This window comes from Carica papaya, chromosome 8, assembly GCF_054855325.1.
Source record: "Carica papaya isolate Zhongbai chromosome 8, ASM5485532v1, whole genome shotgun sequence".
Lineage (NCBI taxonomy): Eukaryota > Viridiplantae > Streptophyta > Magnoliopsida > Brassicales > Caricaceae > Carica > Carica papaya.
In genome coordinates, this window is record NC_142316.1 from 18630106 (window position 1) to 18656260 (window position 26155).

General features: G+C 46.4%; 8 non-coding genes and 33 pseudogenes across 8 annotated transcripts; all 41 read left to right on the forward strand.

Annotated features, from left to right (window-relative positions):
- Positions 1-49: 49 nt before the first annotated feature.
- Positions 50-168, forward strand: LOC148247862 (5S ribosomal RNA; annotated as a pseudogene).
- Positions 169-1050: 882 nt separating this feature from the next.
- Positions 1051-1169, forward strand: LOC148247863 (5S ribosomal RNA; annotated as a pseudogene).
- A 531-nt stretch (positions 1170-1700) lies between these two features.
- On the forward strand, positions 1701-1819 carry LOC148247864 (5S ribosomal RNA; annotated as a pseudogene).
- Positions 1820-2028: 209 nt separating this feature from the next.
- Positions 2029-2147, forward strand: LOC148247865 (5S ribosomal RNA; annotated as a pseudogene).
- A 204-nt stretch (positions 2148-2351) lies between these two features.
- Positions 2352-2470, forward strand: LOC148247866 (5S ribosomal RNA; annotated as a pseudogene).
- A 210-nt stretch (positions 2471-2680) lies between these two features.
- LOC148247867 (5S ribosomal RNA) lies at positions 2681-2798 on the forward strand (annotated as a pseudogene).
- Positions 2799-3002: 204 nt separating this feature from the next.
- LOC148247868 (5S ribosomal RNA) lies at positions 3003-3121 on the forward strand (annotated as a pseudogene).
- A 563-nt stretch (positions 3122-3684) lies between these two features.
- LOC148247869 (5S ribosomal RNA) lies at positions 3685-3803 on the forward strand (annotated as a pseudogene).
- A 565-nt stretch (positions 3804-4368) lies between these two features.
- On the forward strand, positions 4369-4486 carry LOC148247870 (5S ribosomal RNA; annotated as a pseudogene).
- A 560-nt stretch (positions 4487-5046) lies between these two features.
- On the forward strand, positions 5047-5165 carry LOC148247871 (5S ribosomal RNA; annotated as a pseudogene).
- Positions 5166-5968: 803 nt separating this feature from the next.
- LOC148247872 (5S ribosomal RNA) lies at positions 5969-6087 on the forward strand (annotated as a pseudogene).
- Positions 6088-6650: 563 nt separating this feature from the next.
- Positions 6651-6769, forward strand: LOC148247873 (5S ribosomal RNA; annotated as a pseudogene).
- A 205-nt stretch (positions 6770-6974) lies between these two features.
- LOC148247874 (5S ribosomal RNA) lies at positions 6975-7093 on the forward strand. Its single transcript, XR_015815808.1, has one exon. It is a non-coding gene; the product is annotated as a 5S ribosomal RNA (ribosomal RNA).
- Positions 7094-7977: 884 nt separating this feature from the next.
- LOC148247875 (5S ribosomal RNA) lies at positions 7978-8096 on the forward strand. Its single transcript, XR_015814778.1, has one exon. It is a non-coding gene; the product is annotated as a 5S ribosomal RNA (ribosomal RNA).
- Positions 8097-8978: 882 nt separating this feature from the next.
- Positions 8979-9096, forward strand: LOC148247876 (5S ribosomal RNA; annotated as a pseudogene).
- Positions 9097-9305: 209 nt separating this feature from the next.
- On the forward strand, positions 9306-9424 carry LOC148247877 (5S ribosomal RNA; annotated as a pseudogene).
- A 563-nt stretch (positions 9425-9987) lies between these two features.
- LOC148247878 (5S ribosomal RNA) lies at positions 9988-10106 on the forward strand (annotated as a pseudogene).
- Positions 10107-10311: 205 nt separating this feature from the next.
- LOC148247879 (5S ribosomal RNA) lies at positions 10312-10430 on the forward strand (annotated as a pseudogene).
- Positions 10431-11069: 639 nt separating this feature from the next.
- Positions 11070-11188, forward strand: LOC148247880 (5S ribosomal RNA; annotated as a pseudogene).
- Positions 11189-11424: 236 nt separating this feature from the next.
- On the forward strand, positions 11425-11542 carry LOC148247881 (5S ribosomal RNA; annotated as a pseudogene).
- Positions 11543-11746: 204 nt separating this feature from the next.
- Positions 11747-11865, forward strand: LOC148247882 (5S ribosomal RNA; annotated as a pseudogene).
- Positions 11866-12432: 567 nt separating this feature from the next.
- On the forward strand, positions 12433-12551 carry LOC148247883 (5S ribosomal RNA; annotated as a pseudogene).
- A 561-nt stretch (positions 12552-13112) lies between these two features.
- On the forward strand, positions 13113-13231 carry LOC148247884 (5S ribosomal RNA; annotated as a pseudogene).
- A 205-nt stretch (positions 13232-13436) lies between these two features.
- Positions 13437-13555, forward strand: LOC148247885 (5S ribosomal RNA; annotated as a pseudogene).
- A 1229-nt stretch (positions 13556-14784) lies between these two features.
- Positions 14785-14903, forward strand: LOC148247886 (5S ribosomal RNA). The gene has a single exon (XR_015814355.1). It is a non-coding gene; the product is annotated as a 5S ribosomal RNA (ribosomal RNA).
- A 560-nt stretch (positions 14904-15463) lies between these two features.
- LOC148247887 (5S ribosomal RNA) lies at positions 15464-15582 on the forward strand (annotated as a pseudogene).
- Positions 15583-16171: 589 nt separating this feature from the next.
- LOC148247888 (5S ribosomal RNA) lies at positions 16172-16290 on the forward strand (annotated as a pseudogene).
- Positions 16291-16492: 202 nt separating this feature from the next.
- LOC148247889 (5S ribosomal RNA) lies at positions 16493-16611 on the forward strand. The gene has a single exon (XR_015815373.1). It is a non-coding gene; the product is annotated as a 5S ribosomal RNA (ribosomal RNA).
- An 881-nt stretch (positions 16612-17492) lies between these two features.
- Positions 17493-17611, forward strand: LOC148247890 (5S ribosomal RNA; annotated as a pseudogene).
- Positions 17612-17813: 202 nt separating this feature from the next.
- Positions 17814-17932, forward strand: LOC148247891 (5S ribosomal RNA; annotated as a pseudogene).
- A 207-nt stretch (positions 17933-18139) lies between these two features.
- LOC148247892 (5S ribosomal RNA) lies at positions 18140-18258 on the forward strand (annotated as a pseudogene).
- A 1436-nt stretch (positions 18259-19694) lies between these two features.
- LOC148247893 (5S ribosomal RNA) lies at positions 19695-19813 on the forward strand (annotated as a pseudogene).
- Positions 19814-20376: 563 nt separating this feature from the next.
- Positions 20377-20495, forward strand: LOC148247894 (5S ribosomal RNA). The gene has a single exon (XR_015815157.1). It is a non-coding gene; the product is annotated as a 5S ribosomal RNA (ribosomal RNA).
- A 199-nt stretch (positions 20496-20694) lies between these two features.
- Positions 20695-20813, forward strand: LOC148247895 (5S ribosomal RNA). The gene has a single exon (XR_015814497.1). It is a non-coding gene; the product is annotated as a 5S ribosomal RNA (ribosomal RNA).
- An 883-nt stretch (positions 20814-21696) lies between these two features.
- LOC148247896 (5S ribosomal RNA) lies at positions 21697-21815 on the forward strand (annotated as a pseudogene).
- A 208-nt stretch (positions 21816-22023) lies between these two features.
- LOC148247897 (5S ribosomal RNA) lies at positions 22024-22142 on the forward strand (annotated as a pseudogene).
- Positions 22143-23383: 1241 nt separating this feature from the next.
- On the forward strand, positions 23384-23501 carry LOC148247898 (5S ribosomal RNA; annotated as a pseudogene).
- Positions 23502-23705: 204 nt separating this feature from the next.
- LOC148247899 (5S ribosomal RNA) lies at positions 23706-23824 on the forward strand (annotated as a pseudogene).
- Positions 23825-24033: 209 nt separating this feature from the next.
- LOC148247900 (5S ribosomal RNA) lies at positions 24034-24152 on the forward strand (annotated as a pseudogene).
- A 563-nt stretch (positions 24153-24715) lies between these two features.
- Positions 24716-24834, forward strand: LOC148247901 (5S ribosomal RNA). The gene has a single exon (XR_015814485.1). It is a non-coding gene; the product is annotated as a 5S ribosomal RNA (ribosomal RNA).
- A 565-nt stretch (positions 24835-25399) lies between these two features.
- Positions 25400-25518, forward strand: LOC148247902 (5S ribosomal RNA). Its single transcript, XR_015814379.1, has one exon. It is a non-coding gene; the product is annotated as a 5S ribosomal RNA (ribosomal RNA).
- The last annotated feature ends 637 nt before the right edge of the window (positions 25519-26155 follow it).

Consider the following 26155-nt stretch of genomic DNA (forward strand, 5'->3'; position numbering starts at 1 on the left):
GGGGGAAGAAAGGAGAAGGAGTGTATGTATTTGCAGCGCAAAATTAAACAGGTGCGATCATACCAGCACTAAAGCTCCGGATCCCATCAGAACTCCGCAATTAAGTATGCTTGGGCGAGAGTAGTACTCGGATGGGTGACCACCTGGGAAGCCCTCGTGTTGCACCTATATATTTTCGGATGGGTTGTTCGACGTTACGCGCGAATGGAATTATAAACCGCTGGTTCATTTGCAAAGGCGAGTCACCTTGCCGGGGCATATTACTTGATATTAGAACAAGAAAGAGAGATGCAGAGTGCACGCACAAGAAAACAAATGACAGGAGGGGGGATGGAAGGAGACAGAGTGTATGTATTTGCAGTGCAGAATGATACATGAGGGATCATACCAGCACTAATGCAACGGATTCTATCAGAACTCCGCAGTTAAGGGTGCTTGGGCGAGAAAAGTACTCGAATGGGTGACCTCCTGCGAAGTCCTTATATTTCACCCATTTTCTTGGGAGTTCCTCGTGTTGCACCCATCTTTTTGCAGATGATTCTTTCGACGTTACGCGCGACTTGATTTATGGTCCGCAGGTTTATTCGCAAATGTGAGTCACGGCGCTGTGGCATTTTACTTGATATTAGAACGAGAACGAGAGGTGCAGTGCGCACGCAAAAGGAAACAAATGACGGGAGGAGGAAGAAAAGAGAAGGAGTTTATGTATTTAAAGCGCAAAATTAAACAAGTGGCATCATACCAGCACTAATGCACTCGATCCCATCAGAACTCTGCAGTTAAGTGTGCTTGGGCGATAGTAGTACTCGGATGCGTGACCTCTTGGGAAGTCCTCGTATCGCAACAATTTTTTTTCAGATGTGTCGATCGACGTTACGTGCTACTGGAACTATGGTCCGCTGGTTTATACGCAAATGTGAGTTAAGAAAAAGGGGCATTTTAATCGATATTAGAACGAGAAAAAGAGGTGCACTGTGAACGCACAAGGAAACAAATGATGGGAGGGGGGAGGGAAGAAGGAGTGTATGTATTTTCAGCACGAAATTAAACAGGTGCGGTCACACCAGCACAAATGCACCGGATCCCTTCAGAACTCCATAGTTAAGTGTGCTTTGGCGAAAGTAGTACAATGATGGGTTACCTTCTGGAAAGTTCTCGTGTTGCACCCATTTTCTTTTTTTCAGATGTGTCGTTCGACGTTACGCGCGACTTTAATTATGGTCCGCAGATTTATTCGCAAATGTGAGTCACGGCGCCGTGGCATTTTACTTGATATTTGAACGAGAACGGGAGGAGCAGTGCGCACGCACAAGGAAACAAATGACGGGAGGAGGAAGAAAAGAGAAGAAGTGTATGTATTTGAAGCGCAAAATTAAACAAGTGGCATCATACCAGCACTAATGTACTGGATCCCATCAGAATTCTGCAGTTAAGTGTGCTTGGGCGAGAGTAGTAGTCGGATGGGTGACCTCTTGGGAAGTCCTTGTATCGCGACAATTTTTTTTCAGATGGGTCGTTCGACATTACGCGCGACTGGAACTATGGTCCGCTGGTTTATACGCAAATGTGAGTCAAGAATTAGGGGCATTTTAATCGATATTAGAACGAGAATGAGAGGTGCAGTGTGAACGCACAAGGAAACAAATGATGGGAGGGGGGAAGGAAGAAGGAGTGTATGTATTTTCAGAACGAAATTAAACAGGTGCGGTCACACCAGCACAAATGCACCGGATCCCATCAGAACTCCGCAGTTAAGTGTGCTTTGGCGAAAGTAGTACAATGATGGGTTACCTCATGGGAAGTTCTCGTGTTGCACCCATTTTTTTTTTTTCAGATGTGCCGTTCGACGTTACGCGAGACTTTAATTATGGTCCGTAGATTTATTTGCAAATGTGAGTCACGGCGCCGTGGCATTTTACTTGATATTTGAACGAGAACGAGAGGTGCAGTGCCCACGCACAAGGAAATAAATGACAGAAGGGGGAAGAAAGGGGAATGAGTTTATGTATTTGCAGCGCGAAATTAAACAGGTTCGATCATACCAGCACTGATGCACCGGATCCCATCAGAACTCCACAGTGAAGTGTGCTTGGGTGAGAGTAGTACTCGGATGTGTGACCTCTTGGGAAGTCCTCGTATCGTAACAATTTTTTTTCAGAGGGGACGTTCGACGTTACACGCGACTGGAACTATGGTCCGCTGGTTTATACGCAAATGTGAGTCAAGAATCAGGGGCATTTTAACCGATATTAGGACGAGAATGAGAGTTGCAGTGTGAACGCACAAGGAAACAAATGATGGGAGGCAGGGAGGGAAGAAGGAATGTATGTATTTTCAGTACGAAATTAAACAGGTGCGGTCACACCAGCACAAATGCACCGGATCCCATCAGAACTCCGCAGTTAAGTGTGCTTTGGCGAAAGTAGTACAATGATGGGTTACCTCCATGAAAGTTCTCGTGTTGCACCCATTTTCTTTTTTTCAGATGTGTCATTCGACGTTACGCGCGACTTTAATTATGGTTCGCAGATTTATTCGCAAATGTGAGTCACGGCGCCATGGCATTTTACTTGATATTTGAACGAGAACGGGAGGTGCAGTGCGCATGCACAAGGAAACAAATGACGGGAGGAGGAAGAAAAGAGAAGAAGTGTATGTATTTGAAGCACAAAATTAAACAAGTGGCATCATACCAGCACAAATGCACTGGATCCCATCAGAACTCTGCAGTTAAGTGTTCTTGGGCGAGAGTAGTACTCGGATGGGTGACCTCTTTGGAAGTCCTCGTATCGCAATAATTTTTTTTCAGATGGGTCGTTCGACATTACGCGCGACTGGAACTATGGTCCGCTGGTTTATACGCAAATGTGAGTCAAGAATCAGGGGCATTTTAATCGCTATTAGAACGAGAAGGAGAGGTGCAGTGTGAATGCACAAGGAAACAAATGATGGGAGGGGGGGAGGGAAGAAGGAGTGTATGTATTTTCAGCACGAAATTAAACAGGTGCGGTCACACCAGCACAAATGCACAGGATCCCATCTGAACTCCGCAGTTAAGTGTGCTTTGGCGAAAGTAGTACAATGATGGGTTACCTCCTAGGAGGTTCTCGTGTTGCACCCATTTTCTTTTTTTCAGATGTGCCGTTCGACGTTACGCGCGACTTTAATTATGGTCCGCAGATTTATTCGCAAATGTGAGTCACGGGGCCGTGGCATTTTACCTGATATTTGAACGAGAACGAGAGGTGCAGTGCGCACGCACAAGGAAACAAATGACGGGAGGGGGAAGAAAGGAGAAGGAGTTTATGTATTTGCAACGCGAAATTAAACAGGTGCGATCATACCAGCACTAATGCACCGGATCCCATCACAACTCCGCATTTAAGTGTGCTTGGGCGAGAGTAGTACTCGGAGGGGTGACCTCCTGCGAAGTCCTTATATTTCACCCATTTTCTTAGGAAGTCCTCGTGTTGCAGCCATTTTTTTGCAGATGATTCTTTCGATGATATGCGCGACTTGAATTATGGTTTTTAGGTTTATCCGCAAATGTGAGTCACGGCACCGTAGCATTTTACTTGATATTAGAACGAGCACGGTTGGTGCAGTGCGCATGCACAAGGAAACAAATGATGGGAGGGGGAAGAAAGGAGAAGGAGTTTATGTATTTGCAGCGCGAAATTAAATAGGTGCGATCATACCAGCACTAATGCACCAGATCCCATCATAACTCCGCAGTTAAGTGTGCTTGGGCGAGAGTAGTACTCGGATGGGTGACCTCTTGGGAAGTTCTCGTGTCGCACTAATTTTTTTTTCAGACGGGTCGTTCGACGTTACGCGCGACTGGAACTATGGTCCACTGATTTATATGCAAATGTGAGTCAAGAAGCATGGACATTTTAATCGATATTAGAACGAGAATGAGAGATGCAGAGTGCACGCACAAGGAAACAAATTACGGGGGGGGGGGGGTGGAGGGTGAAAAAGTGTATGTATTTGCAACGCAGAATGAAACATGATCAATCATACCAGCACCAATGCATCGGATTCTATCAGAACTCCGCAAGTTAATGGTGCTTGGGCGAGAGTAGCTCTAGGATGGGTGACCTCCTGCGAAGTCCTTATATTTCACCCATTTTCTTAGGAAGTCCTCGTGTTGCACCCATTTTTTTGCAGATGATTTATTCGACGATACGCACGACTTGAATTATGGTTGTCAGGTTTATTCGCAAATGTGAGTCACGGCACCATAGCATTTTACTTGATATTAGAACGAGCACGGGAGGTACAGTGCGCACGCACAAGAAAACAAATGACGGGAGGGGGAAGAAAGGAGAAGGAGTTTATGTATTTGCAGCGCGAAATTAAACGTGTGCGATCATACAAGCGCTAATGCACTGGATCCCATCAGAACCCTGCAGGTAAGTGTGCTTGGGCGAGGGTAGTACTCGGATGGGTGACCTCCTGGGAAGTCCTCGTATCGCAACAATTTTTTTTCAGACGGGTCGTTCGACGTTACGCGCGACTGGAACTCGTGTCCGCTGGTTTATACGCAAATGTGAGTCTAGAAGCAGGGGCATTTTAATCAATTTTAGAACGAGAAGGAGAGGTGCAGTGTGAACGCACAAGGAGACAATTGATGGGAGGGGGAGGGAAGGAGAAGGAGTGTATGTATTTTCAACACGAAATGAAACAGGTGCGATCAAACCAGTACAAATGAAACAGATTCTATCAGAACTTCGTAGGTAAGGGTGCTTGGGCGAGAGTAGTACTACCATGGGTTACCTCCTGCGAAGTCCTTATATTTCACCCATTTTCTTGTGAAGTCCTCGTGTTGCACCCATTTTTTTTGCAGATGATTCTTTCGACGTTACGCACGACTTGAATTATGGTCCTCAGGTTTATTCGCAAATGTGAGTCACGGCGCTGTAGCATTTTACTTGATATTAGAACGAGAACGGGAGGTGCTGTGCGCACGCACAAGGAAACAAATGACGGGTGGGGGAAGAAAGGGGAATGAGTTTATGTATTTGCAGCGCAAAACTAAACAGGTGCGATCATACCAGCACTAAAGCCCCGGATCCCATCCGAACTCTGCAGTTAAGCGTGCTTGGGCGAGATTAGTACTCGGATGGTTGATCTCCTTGGAAGTCCTCGTGTCGCACCAATTTTTTTTCAGACGGGTCGTTCGATGTTACGCGCGTTTGGAACTAGGGTCCGCTGGTTTATACGCAAATGTGAGTCAAGAAGCAGGGGCATTTTAATCGATATTAGGGATCATACCAGCACTAATGAAACATGAGGGATCATACCAGCACTAATGTAACGGATTCTATCAGAATTCCGCAGTTAAGGGTGCTTGAGCGAGAAAAGTACTCAGATGGGTGACCTCCTGCGAAGTCCTTATATTTCACCCATTTTCTTGGGAGATCCTCGTGTTGCACCCACCTTTTTGCAGATGATTCTTTCGACGTTACGGGCGACTTGATTTATGGTCCGCAGGTTTATTTGCAAATGTGAGTCACGGCGCCGTGGCATTTTACTTGATATTAGAAGGAGTACGGGAGGTGCAGTGCGCACGCACAAGGAAACAAATGACGATAGGAGGAAGAAAAGAGAAAGAGTGTATGTATTTGAAGCGCAAAATTAAACAAGTGGCATCATACCCGCACTAATGCACTGGATCCCATCAAAACTCTGCAGTTAAGTGTGCTTGGGCGAGAGTAATACTCGGATGGGTGACCTCTTGGAAAGTCCTCGTATCGCAACAATTTTTTTTCAGATGGGTCGTTCGACGTTACGCGCGACTGAAACTATGGTCCGGTTTATACGCAAATGTGAGTCAAGAATCAGGGGCATTTTAATCGATATTAGAACGAGAAGGAGAGGTGCAGTGTGAACGCACAAGGAAACAAATGATGGGAGGGGTGAGGGAAGAAGGAGTGTATGTATTTTCGGCACGAAATTAAACAGGTGCGGTCACACCAGCACAAATGCACCGGATCCCATCAGAACTCTGCAGTTAAGTGTGCTTTGGCGAAAGTAGTACAATGATGGGTTACCTCCTGGGAAGTTCTCGTGTTGCACCCATTTTCTTTTTTTCAGATGTGCCGTTCGACGTTACGCGCAACTTTAATTATGGTCCGCAGATCTATTCGCAAATGTGAGTCACGGCGCCGTGGTATTTGACTTGATATTTGAACGAGAACGAGAGGTGCAATGCGCACGCACAAGGAAACAAATGACAGGAGGGGGAAGAAAGGAGAAGGAGTGTATGTATTTGCAGCGCGAAATGAAACAGGTGCGATCATACCAGCACTAATGCAACGGATTCTTTCAGAACTCCATAGGTAAGGGTGCTTGGGCGAGAGTAGTACTAGCATGGGTTACCTCCTGCGAAGTCCTTATATTTGACCAATTTTTTTGTGAAGTCCTCGTGTTGCACCCATTTTTTTGCAGATGATTCTTTCGACGTTATGCGCGACTTGTATTATGGTCCTCAGGTTTATTCGCAAATGTGAGTCACTACGCTGTAGCATTTTACTTGATATTAGAACGAGAACGGGAGGTCCAGTGCTCACGCACAAGGAAACAAATGACGGGAGGGGAAAGAAAGGGGAATGAGTTTATGTATTTGCAGCACAAAATTAAACAATTGCGATCATACCAGCACTAATGCACCGGATCCAATCAGAACTCCGCAGTTAAGTGTGCTTGGGCGAGATTAGAACTCAGATGGGTGACCTCTTGGGAAGTCCTCGTGTCGCACCAATTGTTTTTCAGACGGGTCGTTCGACGTTATGCGCGTCTGGAACTAGGGTCCGCTGGTTTATACGCAAATGTGAGTCAAGAAGCAGGGGCATTTTAATCGATATTAGAACGAGAATGAGAGGTGAAGTGTGAACGCACAAGGAAACAATTGACGGGAGGGGGAAGAAAGGAGAAGGAGTGTATGTATTTGCAGCGCGAAATTAAACAGGTGCGATCATACCAGCACTAAAGCTCCGGATCCCATCAGAACTCCACAGTTAAGTGTGCTTGGGCGAGGGTAGTACTCGGATGGGTGACCACCTGGGAAGCCCTCGTGTTGCACCTATTTTTTTTCGGATGGGTTGTTCGACGTTACGCGCGAATGGAATTATAATCCGCTGGTTCATTTGCAAAGGTGAGTCACGGTGCCGGGGCATATTACTTGATATTAGAACGAGAAAGAGAGATGCAGAGTACACGCACAAGGAAACAAATGACGGGAGGGGGGATGGACGGAGAAAGAGTGTATGTATTTGCAGTGCAGAATGAAACATGAGGGATCATACCAGCACTAATGCAAGGGATTCTATCAGAACTCTGCAGTTAAGGGTGCTTGGGCGAGAAAAGTACTCGGATGGGTGACCTCCTGCGAAGTCCTTATATTTCACCCATTTTCTTGGGAGGTCCACGTGTTGCACCCATCTTTTTGCAGATGATTCTTTCAACGTTACGCGCTACTTGATTTACGGTCCGCAGGTTTATTCACAATTGTGAGTCACGGCGTCGTGGCATTTTACTTGATATTAGAACGAGTACGGGAGGTGCAGTGCGCACGCACAAGGAAACAAATGACGGGAGGAGGAAGAAAAGAGAATGAGTGTATGTATTTGAAGCGCAAAATTAAACAAGTGGCATCATACCAGTATTAATGGACTGGATCCAATCAGAACTCTGCAGTTAAGTGTGCTTGGGCGAGAGTAGTACTCGGATGGGTGACCTCTTAGGAAGTCCTCATATCGCAACAATTTTTTTTCAGATTAGTCGTTCGACATTACCCGCGTCTGGAACTAGGGTCCGCTGGTTTATACGCAAATGTGAGTCAAGAAGCAGGGGCATTTTAATCGATATTAGAACGAGAATGAGAGGTGAAGTGTGAACGCACAAGGAAACAAATGACGGGAGGGGGAAGAAAGGAGAAGGAGTGTATGTATTTGCAGCGTGAAATTAAACAGGTGCGATCATACCAGCACTAAAGCTCTGGATCCCATCAGAACTCCGCAGTTAAGTGTGCTTGGGCGAGGGTAGTACTCGGATGGGTGACCACTTGGGAAGCCCACGTGTTGCACCTATTTTTTTTAGGATGGGTTGTTCGACGTTACGCGTGAATGGAATTATAAACCGCTGGTTCATTTGCAAAGGTGAGTCACGGTGCCGGGTCATATTACTTGATATTAGAATGAGAAAGAGAGATGCAGAGTGCACGCACAAAGAAACAAATGACGGGAGGGGGGATGGAAGGAGAAAGAGTGTATGTATTTGCAGTGCAGAATGAAACATGTGGGATCATACCAGCACTAATGCAACGGATTCTATCAGAACTCCGCAGTTAAGGGGGCTTGGGCGAGAAAAGTACTCGGATGGTTGACCTCCTGCGAAGTCCTTATATTTCACCCATTTTCTTGGGAGGTCTTCGTGTTGCACCCGTCTTTTTCAAGATGATTCTTTCGACGTTACGCGCGACTTGATTTATAGTCCGCGGGTTTATTCGCAAATGTGAGTCACGGCGCCGTGGCATTTTACTTGATATTAGAATGAGTACGGGAGGTGCAGTGCGCATGCACAAGGAAACAAATGACGGGATGAGGAAGAAAAGAGAAGGAGTGTATGTAATTGAAGCGCAAAATTAAACAAGTGGCATCATACCAGCACTAATGCACTGGATCCAATCAGAACTCTGCAGTTAAGTGTGCTTGGGAGAGAATAGAACTCGGATGGGTGACCTCTTGGGAAGTCCTCGTATCGCAACAATTTTTTTTTAGATGGGTCGTTCGACGTTACGCGCGACTGGAACTATGGTCCGCTTGTTTATACGCAAATATGAGTCAAGAATCAGGGGCATTTTAATCGATATTAGAATGAGAAGGAGAGGTGCAGTGTGAACGCACAAGGAAACAAATGATGGGAGGGGGGAGGGAAGAAGGAGTGTATGTATTTTCAGCACGAAATTAAACAGGTGCGGTCACAATAGCACAAATGCACCGGATCCCATCAGAACTCCGCAGTTAAGTGTGCTTTGACGAAAGTAGTACAATGATGGGTTACCTCATGGGAATTCTCGTGTTGCACCCATTTTCTTTTTTTCAGATGTGTCGTGCGACGTTATGCGCGACTTTAATTATGGTTCGCAGATTTATTCGCAAATGTGAGTCACGACGCTGTGGCATTTTACTTGATATTTGAACGAGAACGAGAGGTGCAGTGCGCACGCACAAGGAAACAAATGACGGGAGGGGGAAGAAAGGAGAAGTAGTTTATGTATTTGCAGCGCGAAATTAAACAGGTGCGATCATACCAGCACTAATGCACCGGATCCCATCAGAACTCCGCAGTTAAGTGTCCTTGGGCGAGAGTCGTACTCGGATGGGTGACCTCCAGGGAGGTCCTCCTGTCGCACTAATTTTTCTTTTCAGACGGGTCGTTCGACGTTACGCGCGACTGGAACTAGGGTCCACTGGTTTATACGCAAATGTGAGTCAAGAAACAGGGGCATTATAATCGATATTAGAACGAGAAGGAGAGATGCAGAGTGCACGCACAAGGAAACAAATGACGGGAGGGGGGATGGAGGGAGAAAAAGTGTATGTATTTGCAGCGCAGAATGAAACATGAGCAATCATACCAGCACCAATGCAACGGATTCTATCAGAACTCCGCAAGTTAAGGGTGCTTGGGCGAGAGTAGCGCTAGGATGGGTGACCTCCTGCGAAGTCCTTATATTTCACCCATTTTCTTAGGAAGTCCTCGTGTTGTACCCATTTTTTTGCAGATGATTCTTTCGACATTACGCGCGACTTGAATTATGGTCCTCAGGTTTATTCGCAAATGTGAGTCACGGCGCTGTAGCATTTTACTTGATATTAGAACGAGAACGGGAGCTACAGTGCGCACGCACAAGGAAACAAATGACGGGAGGGGGACGAAAGGGGAATGAGTTTATGTATTGGCAGCGCGAAATTAAACAGGTGCAATCATTCCAGCACTAATGCACCCGATCCCATCAGAACTCCGCAGTTAAGTGTGCTTGGGCGAGAGTAGTACTCGGATGGGTGACCTCTTTGGAAGTCCTCATGTCGCACCAATATTTTTTTAGACGGGTCGTTCGACGTTACGCGCGACTGGAATTAGGGTCCGCTGGTTTATACGCAAATGTGAGTCAAGAAGCAGAGACATTTTAATCGATATTAGAACGAGAATGAGAGGTGAAGTGTGAACGCACAAGGAAACAAATGACCGGAGGGGGAAGAAAGGAGAAGGAGTGTATGTATTTGCAGTGCGAAATTAAACAGGTGCGATCATACCATCACTAAAGCCCCGGATCCCATCAGAACTCCGCAGTTGAGTGTGCTTGGGCGAGAGTAGTACTCGGATGGGTGACCACTTGGGAAGCCCTCGTGTTGCACCTATTTTTTTCGGATGGGTTGTTCGACGTTACGCGCGAATGGAATTATAAACCGCTGGTTCATTTGCAAAGGTGAGTCACGGTGTCGGGGCATATTACTTGATATTAGAACGAGAAAGAGAGATGCAGAGTGCACGCACAAGGAAACAAATGACAGGAGGGGGGATGGGAGGAGAAAGAGTGTATGTATTTGCAGTGCAAAATGAAACATGAGGGATCATACCAGCACTAATGCAAAGGATTCTATCAGAACTCCGCAGTCAAGGGTGCTTGGGCGAGAAAAGTACTCGGATGGGTGACCTCCTTCGAAGTCCTTATATTTCACCCATTTTCTTGGGAGGTCCTCGTGTTGCACCCATCTTATTGTAGATGATTCTTTCGACGTTACGCGCGACTTGATTTATGGTGACCTCCTGGGAAGTCCTCATGTTGCACCCATTTTTTTTCGGATGGGTCGCTCGACGTTACGCGCGAATGCAATTATAAACCGCTGGTTCATTCGCAAAGGTGAGTCACGATGCTTGGGCATTTTACTTGATATTAGAACGAGAAAAAGAGATGCAGAGTGCACGCACAAGGAAACGAATGACGGGAGGGGGGATGGGAGGAGAAAGAGTGTATGTATTTGCAGTGCAGATTAAACAGGTGCGATCATACCATCACTAATGCAGCGGATTCCATCAGAACTCTGCAGTTAAGTGTGCCTGGGCGAGAGTAGTACTCGGATGGGTGACCTCTTGGGAAGTCCTTATATTTCACCCATTTTCTTGAGAGATCCTCGTGTTGCACCCATCTTTTTGTAGATGATTCTTTCGACGTTACGGGCGACTTGATTTATAGTCCGCAGGTTTATTCGTAAATGTGAGTCACGGCGCCGTGGCATTTTACTTGATATTAGAAGGAGTACAAGAGGTGTAGTGCGCACGCACAAGGAAACAAATGACGGGATGAGGAAGAAAAGAGAAAGAGTGTATGTATTTGAAGCGCAAAATTAAACAAGTGGCATCATACCCGCACTAATGCACTGGATCCCATCAGAACTCTGCAGTCAAGTGTGCTTGGGCGAGAGTAGTACTCGGATGGGTGACCTCTTGGGAAGTCCTCATATTGCAACAATTTTTTTTCAGATGGGTCGTTCGACGTTACGCGCGACTGGAACTATGGTCCGCTGGTTTATACGCAAATGTGAGTCAAGAATCAGGGGCATTTTAATCGATATTAGAACGAGAAGGAGAGGTGCAGTGTGAACGCACAAGGAAACAAATGATTGGAGGGGGGGAGGGAAGAAGGAGTGTATGTATTTTCGGCACGAAATTAAACAGGTGCTGTCACACCAGCACAAATGCACCGGATCCCATCAGAACTCCGCAGTTAAGTGTGCTTTGGCGAAAGTAGTACAATGATGGGTTACCTCCTGGGAAGTTCTCGTGTTGCACCCATTTTCTTTTTTTCAGATGTGCCGTTCGACGTTACGCGCGACTTTAATTATGGTCCGCAGATTTATTCGCAAATGTGAGTCACAGCGCCGTGGCATTTTACTTGATATTTGAACGAGAACGAGAGGTGCAGTGCGCACGCACAAGGAAATAAATGACGGGAGGGGGAAGAAAGGAGAATGAGTGTATGTATTTGCAGCGCGAAATGAAACAGGTGCGATCATACCAGCACTAATGCAACGGATTCTATCGGAACTCCGTAGGTAAGGGTGCTTGGGCGAGAGTAGTACTAGCATGGGTTACCTCCTGCGAAGTCCTTATATTTCACCCATTTTCTTGTGAAGTCCTCGTGTTGCACTCATTTTCTTTTTTTCAGATGTGCCATTCGACGTTACGCACGACTTTAATTATGGTCCGCAGATTTATTCGCAAATGTGAGTCAAGGCGCCGTGGCATTTTACATGACATTTGAACGACAACGAGAGGTGCAGTGCGCACGCACAAGGAAACAAATGACGGGAGGGGGAAGAAAGGAGAAGGAGTTTATGTATTTGCAGCGCGAAATTAAGCAGGTGCGATCATACCAGTACTAATGCACCGGATCCCGTCAGAACTCCGCAGTTAAGTGTGCTTGGGCTAGATTAGTACTCGGATGGGTGACCTCTTGGGATGTCCTTGTGTCGCACCAATTTTTTTTCAGACGGGTCCTTCGACTTTACGCGCGACTGTAACAAGGGTCCGCTGGTTTATACGCAAATGTGAGTCAAGAAGCAGGGGCATTTTAATCGATATTAGAACGAGAAGGAGAGGTGCAGTGTGAACGCACAAGGAAACAAATGACGGGAGGGGGGATGGAGGGAGAAAAACTGTATGTATTTGCAGGGCAGAATGAAACAGGTGCGATCATACCAGCACCACTGCAACGGATTCTATCAGAACTCCGCAAGTTAGGGGTGCCTGGGCGAGAGTAGTACTAGCATGGGTTACCTCCTACGAAGTCCTTATATTTCACCCATTTTCTTAGGAAGTCCTCGTGTTGCACCCATTTTTTTGCAGATGATTCTTTCGACGATATGCTGGACTTGAATTATGGTCCTCAGGTTTATTCGTAAATGTGAGTCACGGCACCGTAGCATTTTACTTGATATTAGAACGAGCACGGGAGGTGCAGTACGCACGCACAAGGAAACAAATGGCGGGAGGGGGAAGAAAGGAGAATGAGTTTATGTATTTGCAGCGCAAAATTAAACAGGTGCGATCATAACAGCACTAATGCACCGGATCCCATTAGAACTCCGCAGTTAAGTGTGCTTGGGCGATATTAGTACTCGGATGGGTGACCTCCTAGGAAGTCCTCATGTCGCACCAATTTTTTTTCAGACGGGTTGTTCGACGTTACGCGCGTCTGGAACTAGGGTCCGCTGGTTTATACGCAAATGTGAGTCAAGAAGCAGGGGCATTTTAATCGATATTAGAACGAGAATGAGAGGTGAAGTGTGAACGCACAAGGAAACAAATGACGGGAGGGGGAAGAAAGGAGAAGGAGTGTATGTATTTGCAGCGCGAAATTAAACAGGTGCGATCATACAAGCACTAAAGCTACGGATCCCATCAAAACTCCGCAGTTAAGTGCGCTTGGGCCAGGGTAGTACTCGGATGGGTGACCACCTGGGAAGCCCTTGTGTTGCACCTATTTTTTTTCGGATGGGTTGTTCTACGTTACGCGCGAATGGAATTATAAACCTGCTGGTTCATTTGCAAAGGTGAGTCACGGTGCCGGGGCATATTACTTGATATTAGAACGAGAAAGAGAGATGCAGAGTGCACGCACAAGGAAACAAATGACGGGAGGGGGGATGGGAGGAGAAAGAGTGTATGTATTTGCAGTGCAGAATGAAACATGAGGGATCATACCAGCACTAATGCAACGGATTCTATCAGAACTCCGCAGTTAAGGGTGCTTGGGCGAGAAAAGTACTCGGATGGGTGACCTCCTGCGAAGTCCTTATATTTCACCCATTTTCTTGGGAGGTCCTCGTGTTGCACCCATCTTTTTGCAGATGATTCTTTCGACGTTACGCGCGACTTGATTTATGGTCCGCAGGTTTATTCGCAAATGTGAGTCACGACGCCGTGGCATTTTACTTGATATTAGAACGAGTACGGGAGGTGCAGTGCGCACGCACAAGGAAACAAATGACGGATGAGGAAGAAAAGAGAATGAGTGTATGTATTTGAAGCGCAAAATTAAACAAGTGGCATCATACCAGCACTAATGCACTGGATCCTATCAGAACTCTGCAGTTAAGTCTGCTTTGGCAAGAGTAGTACTCGGATGGTTGACCTCTTGGGAAGTCCTCGTGTCGCACTAATTTTTTTTTTAGACGGGTCGCGCGACTGGAACTAGGGTCCCCTGGTTCATACGCAAATGTGAGTCAAGAAGCGGGGGCATTTTAATCGATATTAGAACGAGAAGGAGAGATGCAGAGTGCACGCACAAGGAAACAAATGACGGGAGGGGGGATGAAGGGAGAAAAAGTGTATGTATTTGCAGCGCAGAATGAAACATGAGCAATCATACCAGCACCAATGCAACGGATTCTATCAGAACTCCGCAAGTTAAGGGTGCTTGGGCGAGAGTAGCACTAGGATGGGTGACCTCCGGCGAAGTCCTTATATTTCACCCATTTTCTTAGGAAGTCCTCGTGTTGCACCCATTTTTTTGCAGATGATTCTTTCGACGATACGCGCGACTTGAATTATGGTCATCAGGTTTATTCGCAAATGTGAGTCACAGCACTGTAGCATTTTACTTGATATTAGAACGAGCACGGGAGGTGAAGTGCGCACGCACAAGGAAACAAATGACGGGAGGGGGAAGAAAGGAGAAGGAGTTTATGTATTTTCAGCGGGAAATTAAACTGGTGCGATCATACCAGCACTAATGCACCGGATCCCATCAGAACTCCGCAGTTAAGTGTGCTTGGGCGAGAGTAGTACTCGGATGGGTTACATCCTGGGAAGTTCTCGTGTCGCACCAATTTTTTTTCAGACGGGTCGTTCGACGTTACGTGCGACTAGAACTAGGGTCCGCTGGTTTATACGCAAATGTGAGTCAAGAAGCAGGGGCATTTTAATTGATATTAGAACGAGAAAAAGAGATGCAGAGTGCACGCACAAGGAAATAAATGACGAGAGGGGGGATGGAGGGAGAAAAAGTGTATGTATTTGCAGCGCAGAATGAAACATGGCAATCATACCAGCACCAATGCAACGGATTCTATCAGAACTCCGCAAGTTAAGGGTGCTTGGGCGAGAGAAGCACTAGGATGGGTGACCTCCTGCAAAGTCCTTATATTTCACCCATTTTCCTATGAAGTCCTCGTGTTGCACCCATTTTTTTGCAGATGATTCTTTCGACGATACGCGCGACTTGAATTATGATCCTCAGGTTTATTCACAAATGTGAGTCACGGCACCGTAGCATTTTACTTGATATTAGAACGAGCACGGGAGGTGCAGTGCGCACGCACAAGGAAACAAATAACGGGAGGAGGAAGAAAAGAGAAGGAGTGTATGTATTTACAGCGCGGAATGAAACAGGTGCGATCATACCAGCACTAACGCATCGGATTCTATCAGAACTCCGTAGGTAAGGGTGCTTGGGCGAGAGTAGTACTAGCATGGGTTACCTCCTGGGAAGTCCTTATATTTCACCCATTTTCTTTTGAAGTCCTCGTATTGCACCCATTTTTTTGCAGATGATTCTTTCGACGTTACGCGCGACTTGAATTATGGTCCTCAGGTTTATTCGCAAATGTGAGTCACGGCGCTGTACCATTTTACTTGATATTAGAACGAGAACGGGAGGTGCAGTGCGCACGCACAAGGAAACAAATTACGGGAGGGGAAAGAAAGGGGAAAGAGTTTATGTATTTGCAGCGCAAAATTAAACAGCTGCGACCATACCAGCACTAATACAACGGATTCTATCAGAACTCCGTAGGTAAGGGTGCTTTGGCGAGAGTAGTACTAGCATGGCTTACCTCCTGGGAAGTCCTTATATTTCACCCATTTTCTTGCGAAGTCCTCGTGTTGCACCCATTTTTTTGCTGATGATTCTTTCGATGTTACACGCGACTTGAATTATGGTCCTCAAGTTTATTCGCAAATGTGAGTCACGGCGCTGTAGCATTTTACTTGATATTAGAACGAGAACAGGAGGTGCAGTGCGCACGCACAAGGAAACAAATGACGGGAGGGGGAAGAAAGGGGAATGAGTTTATGTATTTGCAGCACGAAATTAAACAGGTGCGATCATACTAGCACTAATGCACCGGATCCCATCAGAACTCCGCAGTGAAGTGTGCTTGGGTGAGATTAGTACTCGGATGGGTGACCTCTTGGGTAGTCCTCGTGTTGCACCAATTTTTTTTCAGACGGGTTGTTCGACGTTACGCGCGTCTGGAATTAGGGTCCGCTGGTTTATACGCAAATGTGAGTCAAGAAGCAGGGGCATTTTAATCGATATTGGAATGAGAATGAGAGGTGAAGTGTGAACGCACAAGGAAACAAATGACGGGAGGGGGAAGAAAGGAGGAGTGTATGTATTTGCAGTGCGAAATTAAACAGGTGCGATCATACCAGCACTACAGCCCCGGATCCCATCAGAACTCCGCAGTTAAGAGTGCTTGGGCGAGAGTAGTACTCGGATCGGTGACCACCTGGGAAGCCCTCGTGTTGCACCTATTTTTTTTCAGATGGGTTGTTCGACGTTACGCACGAATGGAATTATAAACCGCTGGGTCATTTGCAAAGGTGAGTCACGGCGCCGTGGCATTTTACTTGATATTTGAACGAAAACGAGAGGTGCAGTGCGCACGCACAAGGAAACAAATGACGGGAGGGGGGATGGAAGGAGAAAGAGTGTATGTATTTGCAGTGCAGAATGAAACATGAGGGATCATACCAGCACTAATGCAACAGATTCTATCAGAACTCCGCAGTTAAGGGTGCTTGGGCGAGAAAAGTACTCGGATGGGTGACCTCCTGCGAAGTCCTTATATTTCACCCATTTTCTTGGGAGGTCCTCGTGTTGCACCCGTCTTTTTGCAGATGATTCTTTCGACGTTACGCGCGACTTGATTTATGGTCCGCAGGTTTATTTGCAAATGTGAGTCACGGCGCCATGGCATTTTACTTGATATTAGAACGAGTACGGGAGGTGCAGTGCGCACGCACAAGGAAACAAATGACGGATGAGGAAGAAAAGAGAATGAGTGTATGTATTTGAAGCGCAAAATTAAACAAGTGGCATCATACCAGCACTAATGCACTGGATCCTATCAGAACTCTGCAGTTAAGTCTGCTTTGGCAAGAGTAGTACTCGGATGGGTGACCTCTTGGGAAGTCCTCGTATCGCAACAATTTTTTTTCGATGGGTCGTTCGACGTTACGCGCGACTGGAACTATGGTCCGCTGGTTTATACGCAAATGTGAGTCAAGAATCAGGGGCATTTTAATCGATATTAGAACGAGAAGGAGAGGTGCAGTGTGAACGCACAAAGAAACAAATGATGGGAGGGGGGGAGGGAAGAAGGAGTGTATGTATTTTCAGCATGAAATTAAACAGGTGAGGTCACACCAACACAAATTCACCGGATCCCATCAGAACTCCGCAGTTAAGTGTGCTTTGGCGAAAGTAGTACAATGATGGGTTACCTCCTGGGAGGTTCTCGTGTTGCACCCATTTTCTTTTTTTCAGATGTGCCGTTCGACGTTACGCGCGACTTTAATTATGGTCCGCAGATTTATTTGCAAATGTGAGTCACGACACCGTGGCATTTTACCTGATATTTGAACTAGAACGAGAGGTGCAGTCACAAGGAAACAAATGACTGGAGGGGGAAGAAAGGAGAAGGAGTTTATGTATTTGCAGCGCGAAATTAAACAGGTGCGATCATACCAGCATAAATGCACCGAATCCCATCAGAACTCCGCAGTTATGTGTGCTTTGGCGAAAGTAGTACAATGATGGTTTACCTCCTGGGAAGTTCTCGTGTTACACCCATTTTTTTTTTCACATGTGCCGTTCGACGTTACGCGCGACTTTAATTATGGTCCGCAGATTTATTCGCAAATGTGAGTCACGGCGCCGTGGCATTTTACTTGATATTTGAACGAGAATGAGAGGTGCAGTGCGCACGCACAAGGAAACAAATGACGGGAGGGGGAAGAAAGGAGAAGGAGTTTATGTATTTGCAGCGCGGAATTAAACGAGTGCGATCATACCAGCACTAATGCACCGGATCTCATCAGAACTCCGCAGTTAAGTGTGCTTGGGAGAGAGTAGTACTCGCGTGGGTGACATCCTGGGAAGTCCTCGTGTCGCACAAATTTTTTCTCAGACGGGTCGTTCGACGTTACGCGCGACTGGAACTGGGGTCTGCTGGTTTATACGTAAATGTGAGTCAAGAAGCAGGGCCATTTTAATCGATATTAGAACGAGAAGGAGAGGTGCAGTGTGAACGCACAAGGAAACAATTGATGGGAGGGGGAGGGAAGGAGAAGGAGTGTATGTATTTTCAGCACGAAATGAAACAGGTGCGATCATACCAGCACTAATGCAACGGATTCTATCAGAACTCCGTAGGTAAGGGTGCTTGCGCGAGAGTAGTACTAGCGTGGGTTACCTCCTGCGAAGTCCTTATATTTCACCAATTTTCTTGTGAAGTCCTCGTGTTGCACCCATTTTCTTTTTTTCAGATGTGTCGTTCGACGTTACGCGCGACTTTAACTATGATCCGCAGATTTATTCGCAAATGTGAGTCACGGCACCATGGCATTTTACGTTATATTTGAACGAGAACGAGAGGTGCAGTGCGCACGCACAAGGAAACAAATGACGGGAGGGGGAAGAAAGGAAAAGGAGTTTATGTATTTGCAGCGCAAAATTAAACAAGTGCGATCATACCAGCAAAAATGCACCGAATCCCATCATAACTCCGCAGTTAAGTGTGCTTTGGCGAAAGTAGTACAATGATGGGTTACCTCCTGGGACGTTCTTGTGTTACACCCGTTTTCTTTTTTTCAGATGTGCTGTTCGACGTTACGCGCGACTTTAATTATGGTCCGGAGATTTTTTCGCAAATGTGAGTCACGGCGCCGTGGCATTTTACTTGATATTTGAATGAGAACGAGAGGTGCAGTGCGCACGCACAAGGAAACAAATGAGAGGAGGGGGAAGAAAGGGGAAGGAATTTATCTATATGCAGCGCGAAATTAATTTGGTGCGATCATACCAGCACTAATGCACCGGATCCCATCAGAACTCTGCAAATGTGAGTCAAGAAGCAGGGGCATTTTAATCGATATTAGAACGAGAAGGAGAGATGCAGAGTGCACGCACAAGGAAACAAATGATGGGAGGGGGGATGGAGGGAGAAAAAGTGTATGTATTTGCAGCGCAGAATGAAACATGAGCAATCATACCAGCACCAATGCGACGGATTCTATCAAAACTCCGCAAGTTAAGGGTGCTTGGGCGAGAGTAGCACTAGGATGGGTGACCTCCTGCAAAGTCCTTATATTTCACCAATTTTCTTAGGAAGTCCTCGTGTTGCACCCATTTTTTTGCAGATGATTCTTTCGACGATACGCGCGACTTGAATTATGGTCGTCAGGTTTATTCGCAAATGTGAGTTACGGCACTGTAGCATTTTACTTGATATTAGAACGAGCACGGGAGGTGCAGTGCGCACGCACAAGGAAACAAATGACGGGAGGGGGAAGAAAGGAGAAGGAGTTTATGTATTTGCAGTGCGGAATTAAACGAGTGCGATCATACCAGCACTAATGCACCGGATCTCATCAGAACTCCGCAGTTAAGTGTGCTTGGGCGAGAGTAGTACTCGCATGGGTGACCTCCTGAAAAGTCCTCGTGTCGCACAAATTTTTTTTCAGACGGGTCGTTCGACGTTACGCACGACTGGAACTGGGGTCCGCTGGTTTATACGCAAATGTGAGTCAAGAAGCAGGGCCATTTTAATCGATATTAGAACGAGAAGGAGAGGTGCAGTGTGAACGCACAAGGAAACAATTGATGGGAGGGGGAGGGAAGGAGAAGGAGTGTATGTATTTTCAGCACGAGATGAAACAGGTGCGATCATACCAGCACTAATGCAACGGATTCTATCAGAACTCCGTAGGTAAGGGTGCTTGGGCTAGAGTAGTACTAGCGTGGGTTACCTCCTGCGAAGTCCTTATATTTCACCCATTTTCTTGTGAAGTCCTCGTGTTGCACCCATTTTCTTTTTTTCAGATGTGCCGTTCGACGTTACGCGCGACTTTAAGTATGGTCCACAAATTTATTTGCAAATGTTAGTTACGGTGCTGTGGCATTTTACTTGATATTTAAACGAGAACGAGAGATGCAGTGCGCACGCACAAGGAAACAAATGACGGGAGGGGGAAGAAAGGAGAAGGAGTTTATGTATTTGCAGCGCGAAATTAAACCGGTGCGATCATACCAGCACTAATGCACCGGATCCCATCAGAACTCCGTAGTTAAGTGTGCTTGGGCGAGATTAGTACTCGGATGGGTGACCTCATGGGAAGTCCTCATGTCGCACCAATTTTTTTTTCAGACGGGTTGTTCGACGTTACGCGCGTCTGGAACTAGGGTCCGCTGGATTATACGCAAATGTGAGTCAAGAAGCAGGGGCATTTTAATCGCTATTAGAACGAGAATGAGAGGTGAAGTGTGAACGCCACAAATGATGGGAGGGGGAAGAAAGGAGAAGGAGTGTATGTATTTACAGCGGAAAATTAAATAGGTGCGATCATACCAGCACTAAAGCTCCGGATCCCATCAGAACTCCGCAGTCAAGTGTGCTTGGGCGAGGGTAGTACTCGGATGGGTGACCACCTGGGAAGCCCTCGTGTTGCACCTATTTTTTTTCGGATGGGTTGTTAGACGTTACGCGCGAATGGAATTATAAACCGCTGGTTCATTTGCAAAGGTGAGTCACGGTGCCGGGGCATATTACTTGATATTAGAACGAGAAAGAGAGATGCAGAGTGCACGCACAAGAAAACAAATAACGGGAGGGGGAATGGAATGAGAAAGAATGTATGTATTTGCAGTGCGGAATGAAACATGAGGGATCATACCAGCACTAATGCAACGGATTCTATCAGAACTCCGCAGTTAAGGGTGCTTGGGCGAGAAAAGTACTCGGATGGGTGACCTCCTGCGAAGTCCTTATATTTCACCCATTTTCTTGGGAGATCTTCGTGTTGCACCCATCTTTTTGCAGATGATTCTTTCGACGTTACGGGCGACTTGATTTATGGTTCGCAGGTTTATTCGCAAATGTGAGTCACGGCGCCGTGTCATTTTACTTGATATTAGAAGGAGTACGGGAGGTGCAGTGCGCACGCACAAGGAAACAAATGACGGGAGGAGGAAGAAAAGAGAAAGAGTGTATGTATTTGAAGCGCAAAATTAAACAAGTGGCATCATACCCGCACTAATGCACTGGATCCCATCAGAACTCTACACTTAAGTGTGCTTGGGCGAGAGTAATACTCGGATGGGTGACCTCTTGGAAAGTCCTCGTATCGCAACAATCTTTTTTCAGATGGGTCGTTCGACGTTACGCGCGACTGAAACTATGGTCCGCTGGTTTATATGCAAATGTGAGTCAAGAATCAGGGGCATTTTAATCGATATTAGAACGAGAATGAGATGTGCAGTGTGAACGCACAAGGAAACAAATGATGGGAGGGGGGGAGGGAAGAAGGAGTGTATGTATTTTCGGCACGAAATTAAACAGGTGCGGTCACACCAGCACAAATGCACCGGATCCCATCAGAACTCTGCAGTTAAGTGTGCTTTGGCGAAAGTAGTACAATGATGGGTTACCTCCTGGGAAGTTCTCGTGTTGCACCATTTTCTTTTTTTCAGATGTGCCGTTCGACGTTACGCGCAACTTTAATTATGGTCCGCAGATTTATTCGCTAATGTGAGTTACGGCGCCGTGGCATTTTACTTGATATTTGAACGAGAACGAGAGGTGCAGTGCGCACGCACAAGGAAACAAATGACGGGAGGGGGAAGAAAGGGGAAGGAATTTATGTATTTGCAGCGCAAAATTAAACAGGTGCGATCATACCAGCACTAATGCACAGGATCACATCAGAACTTCGCAGTTAAGGGTGCTTGGGCGAGAGTAGTACTCGGATGGGTGACCTCCTGCGAAGTCCTTGTGTCGCACTAATTTTTTTTTTAGATGGGTCGTTCGACGTTACGCGCGACTGGAACAAGGGTCCACTGGTTTATACGCAAATGTGAGTCATGAAGCAGGGGCATTTTAATCGTTATTAGAACGAGAAGGAAAGATGCAGAGTGCACGCAGAAGGAAACAAATGAAGGGAGGGGGGATGGAGGGAGAAAATGTGTATGTATGTGCAGCGCAGAATGAAACATGAGCAATCATACCAGCACCAATGCAACGGATTCTATCAGAACTCCACAAGTTAAGGGTGCTTGGGCGAGAGTAGCACTAGGATGGGTGACCTCATGCGAATTCCTTATATTTCACCCATTTTCTCAGGAAGTCCTCGTGTTGCACCCATTTTTTTGCAGATGATTCTTTCGACGATACGCGCGACTTGAATTATGGTCCTCAGGTTTATTCGCAAATGTGAGTCACGGCACCCTAGCATTTTACTTTATATTAGAAGGAGTACGGGAGGTGCAGTGCGCACGCACAAGGAAACAAATGACGGGAGGGGGAAGAAAGGAGAAGGAGTTTATGTATTTGCAGTGCGGAATTAAACGGGTGCGATCATACCAGCACTAATGCACCGGTTCCCGTCAAAACTCCGCAGTTAAGTGTGTTTTGGCGAGAGTAGTACTCGGATTGATGATCTCCTGGGAAGTCCTCGTGTCTCACCAATTTTTTTTCAGACGGGTCGTTCGACGTTACGCGCGACTAGAACTAGGATCCGCTGGTTTATACGCAAATGTGAGTCAAGAAGCAGGGGCATTTTAATCGCTATTAGAACGAGAAGGAGAGGTGCAGTGTGAACGCACAAGGAAACAATTGATGGAAGGGGGAAGGAAGGAGAAGGAGTGTATGTATTTTCAGCAAGAAATGAAACAGGTGCAATCATACCAGCACTAATGCAACGGATTCTATCAGAACTCCGTAGGTAAGGGTGCTTGGGCGAGAGTAGTAATAGCATGGGTTACCTCCTGCGAAGTCCTTATATTTCACCCATTTTCTTGTGAAGTCCTCGTGTTGCACCCATTTTTTTGCAGATGATTCTTTCGACGTTACGCGCGACTTGAATTATGGTCCTCAGGTTTATTCGCAAATGTGAGTCACGGCGCCGTGGCATTTTACTTGATATTAGAACGAGTACGGGAGGTGCATTACGCACGCACAAGGAAACAAATGACGGGAGGAGGAAGAAAAGAGAAGGAGTGTATGTATTTGAAGCGCAAAATTAAAGAAGTGGCATCATACCAGCACTAATGCACTGGATCCCATGAGAACTCTGCAGTTAAGTGTGCTTGGGCGAGTGTAGTACTCGGATGGGTGACCTCTTGGGAAGTCCTCGTATCGCAACAATTTTATTTCAGATGGGTCATTCGACGTTATGCGCGACTGGAACTATGGTCCGCTGGTTTATACGCAAATGTGAGTCAAGAATCAGGGGCATTTTAATCGATATTAAGACGAGAAGGAGAGGTGCAATGTGAACGCACAAGGAAACAAATGATGGGAGGGGGGGAGGGAAGAAGGAGTGTATGTATTTTCAGCACGAAATTAAACAGGTGCGGTCACACCAGCACAAATGCACCAGATCCCATCAGAACTCCGCAGTTAAGTGTGCTTTGGCGAAAGTAGTACAATGATGGGTTACCTCCTGGGAAGTTCTCGTGTTGCACCCATTTTCTTTTTTTCAGATGTGTCGTTCGACCTTACGCGCGACCTTAATTATGGTCCGCAGATTTATTCGCAAATGTGAGTCACGGCGCCGTGGCATTTTACTTGATATTTGAACGAGAACGAGAGGTGCAGTGCGCACGCACAAGGAAACAAATGACAGGAGGGGGAAGAAAGGAGAAGGAGTTTATGTATTTGCAGCGCGAAATTAAACTGGTGCGATCATACCAGCACTAATGCAACAGATCCCATATGAACTCCGCAGATAAGTGTGCTTGGGCGAGAGTAGTACTTGGATGGGTGACCTCCTGCGAAGTCCTCGTGTCACACTAATTTTTTTTTTCAGACGAGTCGTTCGACGTTACGCGCGACTGGAACTAGGGTCCACTGGTTTATACGCAAATGTGAGTCAAGAAGCAGGGGCATTTTAATCGATATTAGAACGAGAAGGAGAGATGCAGAGTGCACGCACAAGGAAACAAATGACGGGAGGGGGGATGGAGGGAGAAAAAGTTTATGTATTTGTAGCGCAGAATGAAACATGAGCAATCATACCAGCACCAATGCAACGGATTCTATCAAGACTCCGCAAGTTAAGGGTGCTTGGGCGAGAGTAGCACTAGGATGGGTGACATCTAGCGAAGTCCTTATATTTCACCCATTTTCTCAGGAAGTCCTCGTGTTGCACCCATTTTTTTGCAGATGATTCTTTCGACGATACGCGCGACTTGAATTATGGTCCTCAGGTTTATTCGCAAATGTGAGTCACGGCACCGTAGCATTTTACTTGATATTAGAATGAGCACGGGAGGTGCAGTGCGCACGCACAAGGAAACAAATGACGGGAGGGAAAAGAAAGGAGAAGGAGTTTATGTATTTGCAGCGCAGAATTAAATGGGTGCGATCATACCAGCACTAATGAACCGGATCCCATCAGAACTCCGTAGTTAAGTGTGCTTGGGCGAGAGTAGTACTAGGATGGGTGACCTCCTGGGAAGTCCTCGTGTCGCACTAATTTTTTTTCAGACGGGTCGTTCGACGTTACGCGCGACTGGAACTAGGGTCCGCTAGTTTATACGCAAATGTGAGTCAAAAAGCACGGGCATTTTAATCGATATTAGAACGAGAAGGAGCGGTGCAGTGTGAACGCACAAGGAAACAATTGGTGGGAGGGGGAGGGAAGGAGAAGGAGAATGAGTGTATGTATTTTCAGCACGAAATGAAACAAGTGCGATCATACTAGCACTAATGCAACGGATTCTATCAGAACTCCGTAGGTAAGGGAGCTTGGGCGAGAGTTGTACTAGCATGGGTTACCACCTGCGAAGTCCTTATATTTCACCCATTTTCTTGTGAAGTCCTTGTGTCGCACCAATTTTTTTTCAGACGGGTCGTTCGACGTTACGCGCGTCTGGAACTAGGGTCCGCTGGTTTATACGCAAATGTGAGTCAAGAAGCAGGGGCATTTTAATCGATATTAGAACGAGAACGAGAGGTGAAGTGTGAACGCACAAGGAAACAAATGACGGGAGGGGGAAGAAAGGAGAAGGAGTGTATGTAATTGCAGCGCAAAATTAAACAGGTGCGATCATACCAGCACTAAAGCTCTGGATCCCATCAGAACTCCACAGCTAAGCGTGCTTGGGCGAGAGTAGTACTCGGATGGGTGACCACCTGGGAAGCCCTCGTGTTGCACCTATATTTTTTCGGATGGGTTGTTTGATGTTACGCGCGAATGGAATTATAAACCGCTGGTTCATTTGCAAAGGTGAGTCACGATGCCGGGGCATATTACTTGATATTAGAACGAGAAAGAGAGATGCAGAGTGCACGCACAAGGAAACAAATGACGGGAGGGGGGATGGAAGGAGACAGAGTGAATGTATTTGCAGTGCAGAATGAAACATGAGGGATCATACCAGCACTAATGCAACGGATTCTATTAGAACTCCGCAGTTAAGGGTGCTTGGGCGAGAAAAGTACTCGGATGGGTGACCTCCTGCGAAGTCTTTATATTTCACCCATTTTCTTGGGAGGTCCTCGTGTTGCACCCATCTTTTTGCAGATGATTCTTTTGACGTTACACGCGACTTGATTTATGGTCCGCAGGTTTATTCGCAAATGTGAGTCACGGCGCCGTGGCATTTTACTTGATATTAGAACGAGTACGGGAGGTGCAATGCGCACGCACAAGGAAACAAATGACGGGATGAGGAAGAAAAGAGAAGGAGTGTATGTAGTTGAAGTGCAAAATTAAACAAGTGGCATCATACCAGCACTAATGCACTGGATCCCATCAGAACTCCGCAGTTAAGTGTGCTTGGGCGAGAGTAGTA